General features: G+C 41.4%; 1 long non-coding RNA gene across 1 annotated transcript; it reads right to left on the bottom strand.

Annotated features, from left to right (window-relative positions):
* Nucleotides 1-479: 479 nt before the first annotated feature.
* LOC125311082 lies at nt 480-1,199 on the bottom strand. Its single transcript, XR_007196413.1, has 2 exons — nt 1,034-1,199; nt 480-537 (listed from the first exon to the last, which is right to left on the bottom strand). It is a non-coding gene; the product is annotated as an uncharacterized LOC125311082 (long non-coding RNA).
* Between the last annotated feature and the right edge of the window lie 14,634 nt (nt 1,200-15,833).

Here is a 15,833-nt window from a genome sequence, read left to right as displayed (position 1 = left end):
TACAGACGATTCAGTTCTCAATTCAACTGTTAAACTAATAAAGTTCATTTTCAAAGTATGCGGTTGGTCTGTGTAACGCTTTGCAGTGCTTTTTTCTATTTGCTCCATCCATCTTATCCAAATAAAAAATGTGTTCAATAATCCAATTTTTTATTTTTTTAACTGGTCAGCAAATAGATAATTGCTGCTATTGTAACGGTGGTCAAGCATCAGGGGGACAGAGGCGAAATGTTGAATTTTTCTTCCTTTTTATTTTCCTTTAAGAAAATAAATCAAAACATTGCCTTCAGGCTTCGGTGTACCACGTACAGCATCAGATCAAAAGCATACGGCTACTCTGCTAATTACTCTCTCAATAATAGAAAATGCATAATTTTATCTGAATCATGACATTTAACTTCCCATATAGAATGGGCATAACTAAACTGCATAAAGTTACAGCACTTCACTAGAACCTATTTACATTACGGAGCCACATACCTTTAAGAAAATAAATCAAAACATTGCCTTCAGGCTTCGGTGTACCACGTACAGCATCTGCACAAGCAACATATACATCATGTATTGCGTTACTACTACGTAAACATTCCATTGTACACTTTCGCTTGCTAGCAAGCAAGGCACGCCAGACAGAAGTTCACACACATGGAATTACAGCTAATTACGTTCGGGATAACTCGCTTAACATTCACTGTTGTCTCATACATATATTGAAGCTATACTACACACATGAGAGACGCAGAGTAATATTATTTCCAATACATGTTTAACTACGCAGTTCAACCCATGCATGCTAGATAAGACATTTAGAGCATGGACATGGCTAGCGGAGTTTATGGCTAGTTACCAGTATGGAGAAACTTATAGTCAAAAGGAAAACATTAACAAACTTTTTGTCAAAACATGCTAAATGCAGTACAATCCTTATAGTGCATGTAAAATAGTATAACACCTGGGAAACATCGAAGTTATCAACTTAAACATCAATAGAAAACTGATATACTGGGTAGAGTGCTTTGTACAGTGAACCTACCAGATCAAAAGCATACGGCTACTCTGATCGGGTAGGGAAGCAACACAAGACTACACGCAGCAGATATGCAGTACACCATATGGCCAAGGGTGGCTCCCATTCACAACTATTAAACAAGGCTGTTTTACTTTGGCGAAAATCATATATAACAATACACTACATTTTTAACTCTGTTACACTATTTTCTGAATGTGTCATTAGTCACGCAAGATAAAGAAAACAGAAACTGGATTGGAAACAATTCAGTTAATATTGGATTTTTGCCTTTTTTACTGTTTTTGTTGGGCTGAACTACAAGCGTGGGGGTTGGGGGTCAAACACAGTTCAGCTTGCATCAAGGTGCCAAGCGATTGATAATGTCAGCTCGAGGTCAGAACTTCAGATGCAGAGGGAGACATTGCTGCGTCCTGACACTTGAACAGGCCTACTCATGCTCTGGAAGGCTTTGAAGACCTACATGAGCATTACCAATGGACTTGAGCCGTAGTAGCCTACAGGCCAATGTAGGCTATTTGCTGTTGAAATTAATAAATGGATAAACTAATAAATTAGGCTCACTGTTGTGTCTTCGTTTTGCCTAATGAAACCAGTCTAAAAGTAAAGCGTTAAATAAGCAAAAAATGCCATGTCAAACAGTGCCTGGTATAGCCTAGTCCAGTGTTTCTCAAACTATTTTTCTGGGGACCCACTTTTTAAAAATGACAGACTATCGCGACCCAACTCGTGACTGTGGTAGTTAACAAACTAGATCAGTGGTTCTCAAACTTTTTCTTTCATTCCCCACTTTGATCAAGGAGGCATTCTCGAGCCCCACCTGTCCCTCATCGCTCTAAGAAAGTGGTAGGTCAAGTTATAAATATATCCTCTTCAATAGAGTTAAAATCAGCTGGTGCTGCAGATATAATAATAAATAAATACATAACTCACATATTTCTGTTTTCCAGCAACATATTAGGAAGCATAGGCCATTTTACAGCATTGTACAATATATTCAATGAAATATCAACATTACATTACATACTGCATTAAATGGATCCATAATCCAGTCATACTGAGCACTGCTGGTTGGGAAATATTTTTTAAATAAACTTTGCAGGGATGTGATGATGTCTACTGTTTAATACATGGGATCACAAGAGTGGCTCCCAATCAGACGTTTCAGCGATTTCGCTCAGAAATCTCAAAGGCATAATACTGTCGCGATCGAGGCGACTGTCCCATAGTTTTTTTGGTGAATGCAGTAATCTTATTTGAGGTAGGTGCTTGTCTTGGCCTTGTAACTGGACATTTAACTCATGTATCGCTAAGATAGGTCAGCTTCGTCAAGAAATGTTCATTAGTGTATAAGTATAAGTATATATACTCTTTTGGTCCCATGAGGGAAATTTGGTCTCTGCATTTATCCCAATCCGTGAATTAGTGAAACACACTCAGCACACAGTGAGGTGAAGCACACACTAATCCGGGCGCAGTGAGCTGCCTGCATCAACAGCGGCGCTCGGGGAGCAGTGAGGGGTTAGGTGCCTTGCTCAAGGGCACTTCAGCCGTGCCTACTGGTCGGGGTTCGAACCGGCAACCTACCAGTTACAGGTCCGAAGTGCTAACCAGTAGGCCACGGTTGCCCCAATTATTTATTAATAAAGCTTAATTAATTAATATGTTATATTAATGAGGAAAGCCCATGTGTTAATCCTTAAGTAATGTTGAAAACATACTTAATAATTATTAATTAATTGTTTGTTAATGCTTAACTAATGCTAAATAGTGTACCATTATTCTAAAGTGTTACTGAAGTACTCTCATATTAAGCCATTCTGCTTCAGCCATGTTTTTCATAAATTTTTGTCACGATCTGAGAAGATATCAAGGCCTGGTTCAAACCGCATTTTAAAGCAGCAGTTGCAAACACAACGAGAATCAAACACACAAAATAAACATGGCAGATTGTTTTTCTGTTCCATGTCTCTGCAGAGTTCTCATGATTGACATCTGCACAACTGCAAAGACTGCAACTCACTTTCCACTTTCAGCCAGCGTCTTAGAAAATGTCTCTCGCCCAAATGAAACGCACAGCTCAAGAAGCAGTCAAAGTGGAACCAAACACAGAAACTATTAAGAGAGAAATATTTTTTTTTTTATCCGGCAGTACTGGGAGCCTCAGGGAATGGATATGTGTCTGGGGTGTAGGCAGCTACACTCAGCTGAAAAGAAAAACAACAAGAATGTAAAGGAAGACAACAAAATGACAAAAACAAAAACAACACATAACAGGAAGTAGAGAGAACATGAGAATCCAGGATCTCAACCCTGTTTCTTTCACCCACCAGAGATCGATGGCATCAGATGAGAGAGCAGCTTCAGACGGGTGCAACCCAACCCCGCCCGCGTACAAGACTAGACACGAGGTAAGAGAAAGCATGCAGGTGTCAAATGCGTCTCAAAGGGCAGGAGAGAGAAACTTCACTTATTTGTCTTTTTTTTACATTTTTTTCTCTCTTTTCTATTATTTCACATCTCTCAATCAGGTCGAGAATCGGCGCAAACCATTGGCCACGGTTACGCAATTTCCCATGGCCAGAGGGCCTCGTCATGTTTTATATTTTGAGATTATTTTTATTTTTACAATTTTTGGGGGCCTAGCAGTGAATAAGTTTCAAATATGGTGACAAAGCCGCCAAACAGGAAGAGGACTAACATCTCAGCGACACTTTGAGTTAACATAACAAAACTCGAAACCATCAGTCAGGATACTGTCCCAATCACTCACAGCTATTTTTATACATATATATTGGATGCTGTAGCGGCACCACCAGTTCAATGTTGGACAAGCGTTCCTGCGCGTGATCCTTGACTCTTTTTTCTGATATTCACAATTGATGTAGCGTCTGAATCCTTGGACCATCCCATGTTCATCTACCCCTATCACGTTACTTTCCACCATATTGGACCTCCGCCATATTGGATTTAGTCCAAACTCTATGAAAAGTTTCAGCGGTTACAAATTTAATCTCATTTTCACAAAAGCTGGCGGAGATGATCTTCAGACCGAGCCACACAAACAATATTTGTCAGATTTTTCCTGTTTATTTGCCTGTGACAGCCAATCAAATATGTCGACGAAGCCGCCAAACAGGAAGTGGGCTAACATCTCAGTGACGCTTTGATGTATGAAGTCCAAACTTGGTGCAGGGACTTAGTATCTGATTGTGAGGACACAGTAGGAAATTGTCATCATTTGGCCTCTATAGAAGGCGCTACAGGGCCAAAGCCAAAGAGTCACAGGGGAGGCGCGACAGGGGAGCCCCTGACACAGGGGAGCCCCTGACACAGGGGAGGCGTGTATTAGCTTTGAAATGCATTGTTGTCCCAACTCAACAGAAGTCATATAGGGAGGAGAAAGGACCCAGCAAAAAATTTAGGAAATATGATCCACTTAAAGTTAGGCTGCACCTCTGCCGCAGTGTGTGGTCTGCAAGGAGGTGCTAGCAAATGATAGCATGAGACCATGCAAACTTCGGCGTCACATTGAAACTAAGCACACAAATGTAGTGAACACGCCAGTTGAGTTTTTTGAGAGGAAGCATGATGATTTGCAGTCACAAAAGCATAATACAGTCATTTGGCACTATTAACATGAAGGCGACAGAAGCATCTTATCATATCGCGCTACTGTAGAATTCTGGGGTATTCTTACTGTATTCTGATGTGTTCATATGTTACATCTGTGTGTAGTATACAACAGGGAGAAGTCCATATTATTGTACATAACTGTGCCTTAGGCCTGTGTACCAGCAGGAAGGTCATACAGATGTTTAGGAACATCCGAGGAACATCAGTGATAACATGGGCCGAGGGAGACAGCATGTCTGCCTATTCGGGCTAGTATCTCCATCTGGCCAGGGACGGGTTTGGTACACTGGTTGGCACCTGCCACATTGGCATGATTGACGTTTGTATGTTTTAGTATAACAGGCTTTGTCTTAGGTTTTGACAGGGAGACGGATCGAGGAAGCAACCCAAGGAGCATCTTCTGTCGGAAGGCTCAGCAGCCGCTTCTAATAACAACCACAACTGTTAGACTCTGCACAGTTTTACTGTTTGAGACTTCTGTTATTCATTGTTGTACCATCTACAATAAATCATCATCTAATCGCCGATCCTGATCCCGCCGTCAAGCTTTATTGACCATCTTCAATACAGACATTAGAACTAAAACACAACGCAACAACCAGAGAATCCAACACTACGTAGGATGGCAAACGCAGGCAAACCCCATAACATTGGCAAAACATTGCTACTCCCTGCAGCTAGAGATATGTGTTCAGTGATGCTGGGAGAAGCAACTGCTGCTAAATTTGACGCGATCCTTATCTCTGATACGTAAATCCTCAAATTATGGCCGGGATTCTATTTATAGCCGGGCCTCAGATAATAAATAGAATCGGTCGGGGTCGATTTGGACAAATAAAGGCCGGCCCCCAAATACACGCTGGGGTAGTAATTGCCTACCAGTAGGGCTATCAGTCCATGAGCACTAGAAGACATTGTTTCGATTTAACTCAATGAAAGAAACTAGCTCTTCTTAATATTTTATATTGTTGGTTGGTTTAATAGGCCGCAAAGTTGCAAGCCTACTGTTGCCAATGAAAACTCTCAAGCTACCAGTCGCTTGCCGCCCCCTTCTGAGCTTGCCAGAGGCTGAAGCAGCACTACGTATACTACATTTAAACACAATTGTTGACGCGAGGCATTCCAGCCTACGGATTTAATAAAAATAACTCAATTTAGGCTACTTGGCTACGCAGTACGCAATAAGATTTCCATTAAAGCACAGCGCACGTTCAATGAAATGAAAGCGGCTGCCTTGTCTCGCAATAAACGGGTGGAAATCCGACACTTTTTCAATTACATGAAACTTTATTGTGAACCATCAGATACCTCCCAGATTTCAGTGTCCATCAGTCCCAACATTTAACAATATCAAACAGTCCAAAAGTAAATTAAATCCCAAACCAAAACGAAAATCCTCTGCTTTTGATAGCCTGTAGCCGCTCCAAACGGAACGCATGTCTCACAATAAAACGTATTAGAAAAAATTGCTGTTATCTACGCTAATTTGTTATTGTTCATGAAGGTGTGTCTGGCAAGCCTTTTAGCCTACTTTATTTCTAAGAATAAAATTATAAAACAAAAGCCTATAAGAAATAAAGAAATAAAGGCCTGCCTCGAATATATTGTAAGCTTGCCCCTTACCAGCTGTCCTTACCTATTCAAAGGGGAGGCTCACATTCACCCAATTTGAAAACACCTGATGTACAAAATCCAAACTTGGTATGAGGACTTGGTACCTGATTTTAAGGACGCACTAGGAAATTGGCATCATTTGGCCTCTATAGGGGGCGCTATAATACAGGAAGTGAGCTTTGATGTACTAAAGCTAAACTTGGTACAGGGACTTGGTACTTGATTGTGAGAACGTGTACGGAAATTGCCATAATTTGGCCTCTCGGGGCGCTGTAATAAAGTAATTAAGCTTATATCTCAGCCGTTCTTTATCCAATTGGCATCAAAGTTGCTGTGCTAGGTTGCTAGGCCCCCACATCGCTGCTTTGCAGCTATATTTATTAATTGTCATTGCACATGATCACATACATAGCCTACAAGAACAGATGCATGCCAAGGGTGGAAATTAGCACCAGGGTAAATCACGCTGATTTGATATACCTACAGTGAGCCGCCTGGCAGCATGGCGCAGAGCTTTACTTTTTGACACTTATCACACAGATATCCCATGAAAGAATGATTTCTCAGCTTTTAAACGATGCTTGCTGCTATTTGCTGTGATAAACAGTTAACGAAAAAATAATTTTTAAGAAATTTAATTTTCAAGAAATGTAATTACTCTGCATAGCCTAATAATGTAGCCATACTGATTTATTTTCACAAAATGCTAAGCATGCATCAATGTTGATATGGTCTTATTTGCATTGTTTCTAGACATTTAATTTTTGTTCTGTTTATTCTTTTATATATGTAAACCACTTTGTAACTATGTTTCGTAAAGCACTCTATAAATAAAGATTATTATTATTATTATTATATTATTTTGTCAGAATGCGTAGACATACACACACACACACACACACACACACATATGCACATACATACACACACACAGAGACTTTAATGTCTAGAACAAGACACAAAGGAGCAGATTGGGGAATTTAATAGTGCTTATTGTGTGAACAGTCATGAGGAACAGAATGACTATTGATGTGCAGTGAACTGGCCTAAATTGTCTGTATGTCAGCGTTCACTCCCTCCCTCTTCCCCCTCTTCTCCCCCACCCCTCTCCTCTCTCCCATCTCTCCCGTGAACTAACCCAATTAAAATTGGTGTCTAAATACCCAAATGTCATGTCAAACCCGCAGACCCTGACAAAGAGCTTTACGGTGAAGCATAAGCGCTAAGCCTTTGAACTTCTATCCACTTATGATTCTTATGTGATTCTGAAATAAGAAGCCATGTCACCACTGGTTGATTACCGTGAACATGTCTTTGTGTGTCTCTTTGTGCTCTGTGACTAAGCACACATCGCTGAACATGACTGAAATAGGCCTGAAAGACACATTTCAATGACTTGCTCTGTTGGCATCTTTCCTTATGAAGTAAAATTATATCTTAAGGCCACTCCCATTTCATTTCCACTTCTTGGACCAGAGAACATCATGAATAAAGGTGTTTCACCCAATGTTCTCGAGCACTAATATTAGAGAGACGCCAGAAATGGAATGTGTTCTAGAAAGTTCTGAGCGAAAATTCTACTGGAAAGATTAACTCATTCATTACTACGAGCCAATAGGCGACTCACTCTGGTCTTTAATGTGTTGTGTCTTGTTCACAGGCTTTGCAGCTTTCAGGAATCAAAACTGATGCACTCTCTGCCACCCCTACTGTCCCTGTCTTGATGTCCAGGGGTGGGCTTATCGTCCCTGCCTTCTCCCGTCAGCAGGATCAATTTAATAAAACAGTTTAGAATTGTGATGGTTAAATGACCTGTTGTGGTGAGAATGGCAGCCTTCCCTGCTCCCCTTACCGCCTCCTAGCGGAAAACCAGCCTTGCAAGATCTGCACTAGGGTCCTGTCTGAATCAGGAAGTCCTGTGAGAAGGGAGAAAGAATGAGAAACACAAAATGCTTAAAATTCTCTGGACATACGCCCCCCTCAACCACCTGTTACCCATGCTGGCTAGTTCTAAGATGGCTTAATTTTTTAGATGTTCATCATGGCAGAGCCAGCAAAAAGACCAAAGAGATGGTTGGGAAATATGCACCCCAAAGCTGTAGGGGGAGCTCCGTAGAGAAAAATGCGACAACAAAGGTGAGAAATCGGCGAAGAAATGACTGGAGTTACAGAGCGGGCCTTTAACTCTTATCTCTGACTACTTTGTCTTACTGAGTCTTTCTGGTAAACCTTCAGAACATGTGAATACATCGTACCAATCATGTGGTGTGATCTCGCACCTGGAGCGAAGTTCCTGTGTCGTGATTTATGAAGCTTTGTGCACACGCAGTTCTGCCCGAAATGCCCGATAAGTGCCCAAAAAGCGTTTCAATATGGCCGCCGAGTGGAGGGACTTGCCTAAAAGGACTTTGATAACGCTAAGCTAGGCTAATGGTGTCAGACTGGGTTATTGCCATACATATTGGGTATGTATCCTCTTATCTATTTCTGGGTTAGACAGCAAATAAGTGTATTTCTCAAGTTGATTTAAGGTAAGCAGTGTTGCAGGTACACAGCCAGGGTTCTTCAACAAGTCCTCACCTGTGTCAGTGCTCACTGTCTCAAGGAGACCCATGTGAAGACTGCAGGAAACAGCCTCAGGAGACCTTCTACACATCTCTGTTAAAGCAGCACTGGCTTTGCAAATAACAATGTCCACAGACAAGGTAGAGTATGTTGCATAACTGTAACGATTTTGGAAACATTATTTTAAGGTATAAAAAACTCATTGGTGTTGCTTTAAGCATGCACAACACAATGAATTAAACATCCATATTGACAAAGTTGTGTACCCAGACTTCGTCCTATCTATCTACCAACACATACACACACACACACACACAAACACACACACAGTCAATTCGTACACACACACACACACATATTTTTTTTTTGCGTGTGCTCTATTTCTCTTCTGCATGGTAAGTTAGTATTACTATTCTGTTTGTTCCTGAAGTCTTCTTCTCTGTAGTGACTCTGTGTCCTTTTCCCCAAGACATACATATGCGATGTTCTACTTTAAATATGCAGAACTTTGGTTCTGCTGTCTGTCTTTTCTAAAAATTCTATTCTCCCCCTCCAAAGCTCGGCTTGAACTTCAGATGACTCCTTTTTTTGCATATGAAAAAATAGCGAGCCGTTTATAGGATTAGCCTCCACGCTGGCTTAGTCAATCTCCCACACAGTCTAGCGGCAGTCAGCTAGCGCGCTACTGTTCCCGACACATTTCCTGTCTCCGAGCATTCCCATTGTTTCCCATTCAAATTGGAATGTTTCACACCAGGGGCTCACAGTGGGTGTCGCGGCAACGGAACTCTCGTCGCCAGGTAACAAGGAAGCGATAGAAGGGAAGAGGTGCAACTTCGTTCAAGGGGGGGGATTTTCGGCACGGTGACAGTGCTGCACAGCGCCTGCGACGACAGGATCTGTCAGCGAACAGAACGAGGTGATGGCGAGACGTTTCGATGAAGCCAATCCTCTCATGCTGTGTTCGGGGCGAGTCACTACAGTTGCCTCGACAAATGTGCTGCCTAAATCCTGTTTTGTCTGGATGACAAGTACACAGAGGAATATGGCCTACATTTAGGATTTACACCAGACAGCTCAAAGAGGAAACACACCTATTAGGGGTTTGATGCATAAAGCTGGGTTTTAAAATGTCTAAAATAATACTACTGTTACACAAAAGATTATATTTTTAAAAGACCAAGACAGACAGGCAGATAGATAGGTAGATAGAAAAGAAAGGCCTTCATATATTATTTAGAAAAAAGGGACTGTCAGAGTTAGATGTATGGTAAAGCATTGAACTATTTCAGAAAAAAAAAGTATTTTGGCAGCCAATGCCTCGGTCATTATGTTCTGACTGTCCTTACTTCTGTGATCTATCTCGGCATCTAATGTCCACAGTACCCTTTTACTATCCCAGGTAGAGGCTGAATTAAAGTATAAAAGTGCCCAGGCCATGAATAGAGGGCCACACAGCGTTGTTCTGAAGGTCGATACACTCCACTGTAATTTGGTGCGGCAGGGCTTTGAGAGCAGCATTACAGAGGGTGGGTTGTAATTTTTATGGAAGATGAATTGGAATGACAAAAGACCATGACCCATGCCTCTTTCGGTCTCTCTCTCTTTTAACTCTCCATCTGTTGGAGTTTGTGTGTGTGTGTGTCTGTGCATGTGTGTGTGTGTGTGTCTGTGTGCGTGCATGTGTGTGTTTGTGTGTGTGAAATGTGCATTACCATGTACTGGGTGCGTGTGTGCCTTAGCGCGTGTTTGTGTGTGTGTGTGTGTGTGTGTATATACATATCCAACTCTTTAAGTGGACGCAGCTGGCCAGAGCCTATAGGCTCCAAATCAATATAAGCGGGAGCGGATAATCAATTAGCCAACCGTGCACGCTCCCAACCCCCATCATCCCTAGCTTCCTCACTCCAGCTAGCGTCCTCAGGTAGGCTGGCCGCCAGCTCAGGTGGAGTGGGACCGCAGGGACGCTATAACAGGTGGGTGTCGTGGAGATGATCTATGAAGTACTGCAGAGCCTAAATGTGCCGTTGGATTATGCATGAAGGTGTGATGGGAAGGCTGTCTTGAGCGATTGCCCCCACCTGGCGTGATGTTTGGGTCGTGCGAGACATGGGAGAGACGCACCGACACAGAACAATGAGTTATTCTCTAGCGATTGATTAAGACATCCGGAATGATCCGTCGGCATCTGTAGTGTAATTATGAACCGCTATTCTCCGAGGCGTAATGAATGTAATGTTGTTGTCATTACTGGAGACTAATCACTCTTTCATTCTGGTAAACAGTGCAATGTGAAGGTGTACTACTCATTTATGTATGAATGGGATGTTTAATAAGCTGGGCACCCCTTGAGATGCACAGACACAGACAAACACACACACATGCACCCGTGCACATACACACACACACACGCACGTACACACACACATGCACACACACTGACACACACATGTACACGCACGCACACACACACACACACTGCAACACCTACACTAACTGTAAATGCTGTCCCAACCCACATCCTGTTTGCATATTGGATGAGTAAATAACAAACAAACAAACGGATGAATAGATCCAGTGGGATCCACTTGAGTTCCTGAATAGATCCAGTGGGATCCACTTAAGTTCCTGAGATACATTTTAATAACGTCCTCTGGCATGCTGGTCCAATCTCTCCACATATACTGTGACGATGAGGACTTTCCACAATAATACAATTTTCTTAGTGAGAATGCTGTCAATATTAGGAAGCCTGTCGGTGTTGACCATGGAAAAAGAAAAAAACTAGAAATACAGTTTGATTTTTGAGTGCACAAGGACACTGGATGGTATCCATAGTGATAAGAATCATCAAACAGATGAGAAAATCCATTCAATTCTGTCCTGGTCTGTGCAGTAAAGCTTATAAACAGAAAACAGAATTTAAACAGCAATAACAACACAAAACACAGTCCAACCTCTCCATTTAAACAGGTGTGTTTGTATTGAGTGAAAAAGTTGTGCTTTTGTACACCTCCTCGGGATGAGTGTGTCGGATAAGGACCACAGGGTCACCAATGTCAAAGGAAGTGAAAGCTCCCACACACTGTCTTCATTTGCAATTGTAGCTTTTTATTGCAATGTTTCGTTCAGATGACCATCATCAGGCAATTGGCTAAACGTTGCAATAAAAAGCTACAATTGCGAATGAAGACAGTGTGTGTGTATTGCGACCAGCGTATGGATCTCTGTGTGCATATTACAAGCGCAGCCACTGGGTAAGCGAGACAGCTGTATGTAATGAGAGAGAAGACACTGATGCATCATGGGTAGAGGGAGGTCACACAATCTTCAGAACTGGACTCATCTCTATTTCCCCTGTTTATTTTTAGGCCAAGTCAAAAACAAACATGCCAACATTTCGGACGTATGGCCTTCACCAGAGCACTTCATTCATTAAATTGTCTTCCTTTCCGTCCTTGATAAGTAGAGCCAGGAAGCACCTGTGCAGTGTCTCTGCATTTCAGATGAAAGACAAAATAAATCAAATACCAAACTGCCGGCCTCTTCACTCTCCTAGATGAGACATATTCAATTTAAAATCCCACTGTCAAAATGTTCTTTCCTGGCCTTTTCTGTAGTTTCACCATGTCTTTTGAAGCATTGAGCAAGGTCTTTGTAGCCTTTATCCTGTGCGAAGCCTGCTGGAGCCTTCAAAATGATAGATATGGATCTAATCCCCTGGACCAGTAACATGGCAGTGAATGTCTCTATTGTAAAAGTTTCAAGGGCACTGTGTGAAAAAAACGGCTAGGAGGTATTAGCGGCTCAGCCGAAACCCCTGGATGGAATCAAGACCACCTGCAAGCGGTTACAAAGGCTGAGGTCTCTTCTTTTTTTGTGAAGCATGACAGGCTTTTTTGATGGGCTCTGACAGCAGTGGGCATTTGAAGACACCCCTTGGCTATGAAATAGCCCACTTTGTTCAGATGCTGCTTTAAAGATGGTGGGCCCTAGCCACAAGGCCACTCATGTGCCTCAGAGATTTAAAAAAATGGTCTGAGGGGTCACCAGGCACACACACACACATACACACACACACAATTCAATTGGTCACCAATAGAGAGGAAATAAGGTGCCAAACACATGTGTTATCCTAAAGCATGACAATAAAGATAAAATATATGCTATTCCATATATTCTATTCTATTCTATTCTATTCTATTCTATTCTAAAGCATGTAAGGTATCCTGTTCACTGTAAAAGGTTATATAAATGCAATGTGGTGTTGTTGACTATGTCGAATATGAAAATGTGCAAGGCAAAGGGTACACCAAACTGTGAGAGCAACCACACAGACAAGGAGATTGATCTTTTGGTGCTCTGTAGTAGGGCTTTGAGACATGCACTTTTCTAAAGTTGAGGAGAGGTCTGAGGTTTTATTAACCTTTTTGGTGAAGGAGGAAACCTTGGTGTACATTTAGATCAGTATTCCCAATAGATCTCTCAACAGATGGTGTGAAAAGGCTGCAAGGTTTTAATCACAGGAGGTAGCCTGTGAACCCAGACAAACCTGTTAGTATCTGCTCTGCAGGTCGCTCTGGAAAGGATCCCATTATTGTCAGTTACAGGCATGTACACCCAGTTGATACCCTGGAAATCCAGAGTTCTCGCGAGAGCACAATGGAATGAGCAATGATGCACGTTACTTTTACCCCAACATTCCGGGGAACCAGCTAAACTGATGAAGACAAGCTGCAACGTTGGAGGACAGTAATGCATTGGTGTTAGTGTTATCCGATTAGCGTGAAGTCGAAATCATTCAGAGTAAACATGGTCTAGTGTTATCCAATTGCGTCGAAGTCCGAAATCATTCAGAGTAAACATGGTCTAGTGTTATCCAATTGCGTATTAAACCTCGTCTACCTAGCAAATAATTTAACCTTTTAAACTATCCACCTATCTGTTCAGTCATTCCAACTATATTAAACCTCTACCTAGTTCAGTCATTCCAACTATATTAAACCTCATCTACCTAGTTCAGTCATTTCAACTATATTAAACCTCATCATGTTGGTTGCCAATTAGCACATCATCTGTTTTAACAATATATTTCAAACCATATGTTTTGCATTTTCATGCACTGGTAATTCCCTGGGTGCGTTTTTCTAGTTATTATTCTTCCCACCAAATTTCTGCGTCTAATTCAGCTTCAACCGTTTAGCGTTAGAAACTTACGCTCAAACTTTTGTAACGTAGGTCTTGAAAAGGACACTTGAGGAATGTATTTTTCACTTTTTAAAACTTTATACTTTTGAGATATTAACAAAAACAAGCTTATTTTCCCCATAGACTTTGCATTAGCACTATGACATCACAATGGACTAATTAACTTGATTTGCACCTGTATCAACTTCCAGCTGCTCAATTAGGACCCATCAAAGGGCCAGTTAAACCGATTGCACCTGTATCAACTGCTTTCTGCTTAATAGGCCAACTCTCTGTGTCTCTCCATTCTACAAGGATATAAGCCACATTTCATCCAACTTTCTATCCATTCATCCTCTTCAAACCATTCACTCATCCACCCATTAAACTATCCATCAACATCCATTTAACAATCTGCCTATCAACATCCATTCAACTTTCTGTCTATCAACATCCATTACACTATCTACATTCAACTTTTAAACTATATACTCTGTCTCAGGCTTTAAGCATACAATCTGGCTCTCTTAAGACTACTATTTCCTCTGCCCACAACTGTTTCAAAATAAATGTCCTCACTACAATAATTCACTATTAAATAATGCTCAACTATTTGATTGTTAAGCCATTTCAACTTTCAGTTGTTATCAACTATGACTCCTGCCAACTGTTTCCAAATAAACGTTTGTTTGGCTATTTTTAGTTAGTTTAGTTACTTTAATTACCACTAAATATGATTGAATTTTTAAATTGAACAGTTACTGTGAGACACACCTGCATTATACAAATGTCATCCATTATTGCTTAATAAGCCAATGATAGAGCAATGAATAGTTAGTAGTTAGTAGATAGTACTCATTGGGGACAATAAAATGCTTCCATAGAGATAAAAACCCGTCCCGTGCTAACAATTATGGATGATAGAACTGAATCCCCTGAACACTCATAAATGAGGACACTTTATGGAGTTAGGTTGAGGGCTGTAATGGTAATTTAAAACACAAATTCCCCTTTTTTTCTCCCTGGAACAGAGAAGAGGTGAGAGAATGTGGGCAGGCGTGTAGTTGCTGGTGCTCCGGTGGAAAAATCCTGATTTCAGTGTGAAATTGTACGGTGACAGGGGGGGTGGACCTGCAATTTAATTAAATGATCTTTATTCACAGAGGAATTAATCAGGCTGGACTGCCTACACCTCTGACAGTGACTAAAGAGGAGAGAAAGAGAAGGAGGGGGAAGAGAGAGAGAGAGAGAGTTAGGAAACAAAGAAAGAAGCACTGCTTAGCATATATGCAACATTGGTGGAATAAGTGGAATAAGGTGCATATAGAGGGGGTGTGTCTGATTTTATAAATTAATTCTTTCTGCTCGCTGGGCTGTGGCATGACATCTGGTGAACTGACACTAGATGGGCCGTTGTCATGTCATTTATAATGCAATGGAATAGCTAAGTAAGGGTATGCCTTTGATACAGTCATCGTTAAAATGCTATTGCCCACAGCCTACTACCCCCTCACCCACCACAAAAGCCTACCTGCCTGTCATTTACTGGGGGGAATCTGAATTCATGAATACCTAAAAGAGGGGCTAACCAGGTACTGTAAATGACTTCATACAGACAGACAAAGGCAGACAGGTTAGCATATAAAAAAACAAAATATGCTATCCATCTTGTATCAAATAATTGCATCATCTCCTAAACAATTTCTTGATAAATAAACAGTCCTGTTTATTTCCTCTTTAGAGATGGCAGGGAAATCCACTTCCACCCAAGGGACTGAGCTACAAAAAATACCACCAACATTGT

This window comes from Alosa alosa, chromosome 17 (assembly GCF_017589495.1).
Source record: "Alosa alosa isolate M-15738 ecotype Scorff River chromosome 17, AALO_Geno_1.1, whole genome shotgun sequence".
In the NCBI taxonomy this organism is placed as follows: Eukaryota; Metazoa; Chordata; class Actinopteri; order Clupeiformes; family Clupeidae; genus Alosa; species Alosa alosa.
The sequence above is the reverse complement of the archived record's forward strand: the minus strand, read 5'-3'. Positions and strand labels throughout refer to the sequence as shown.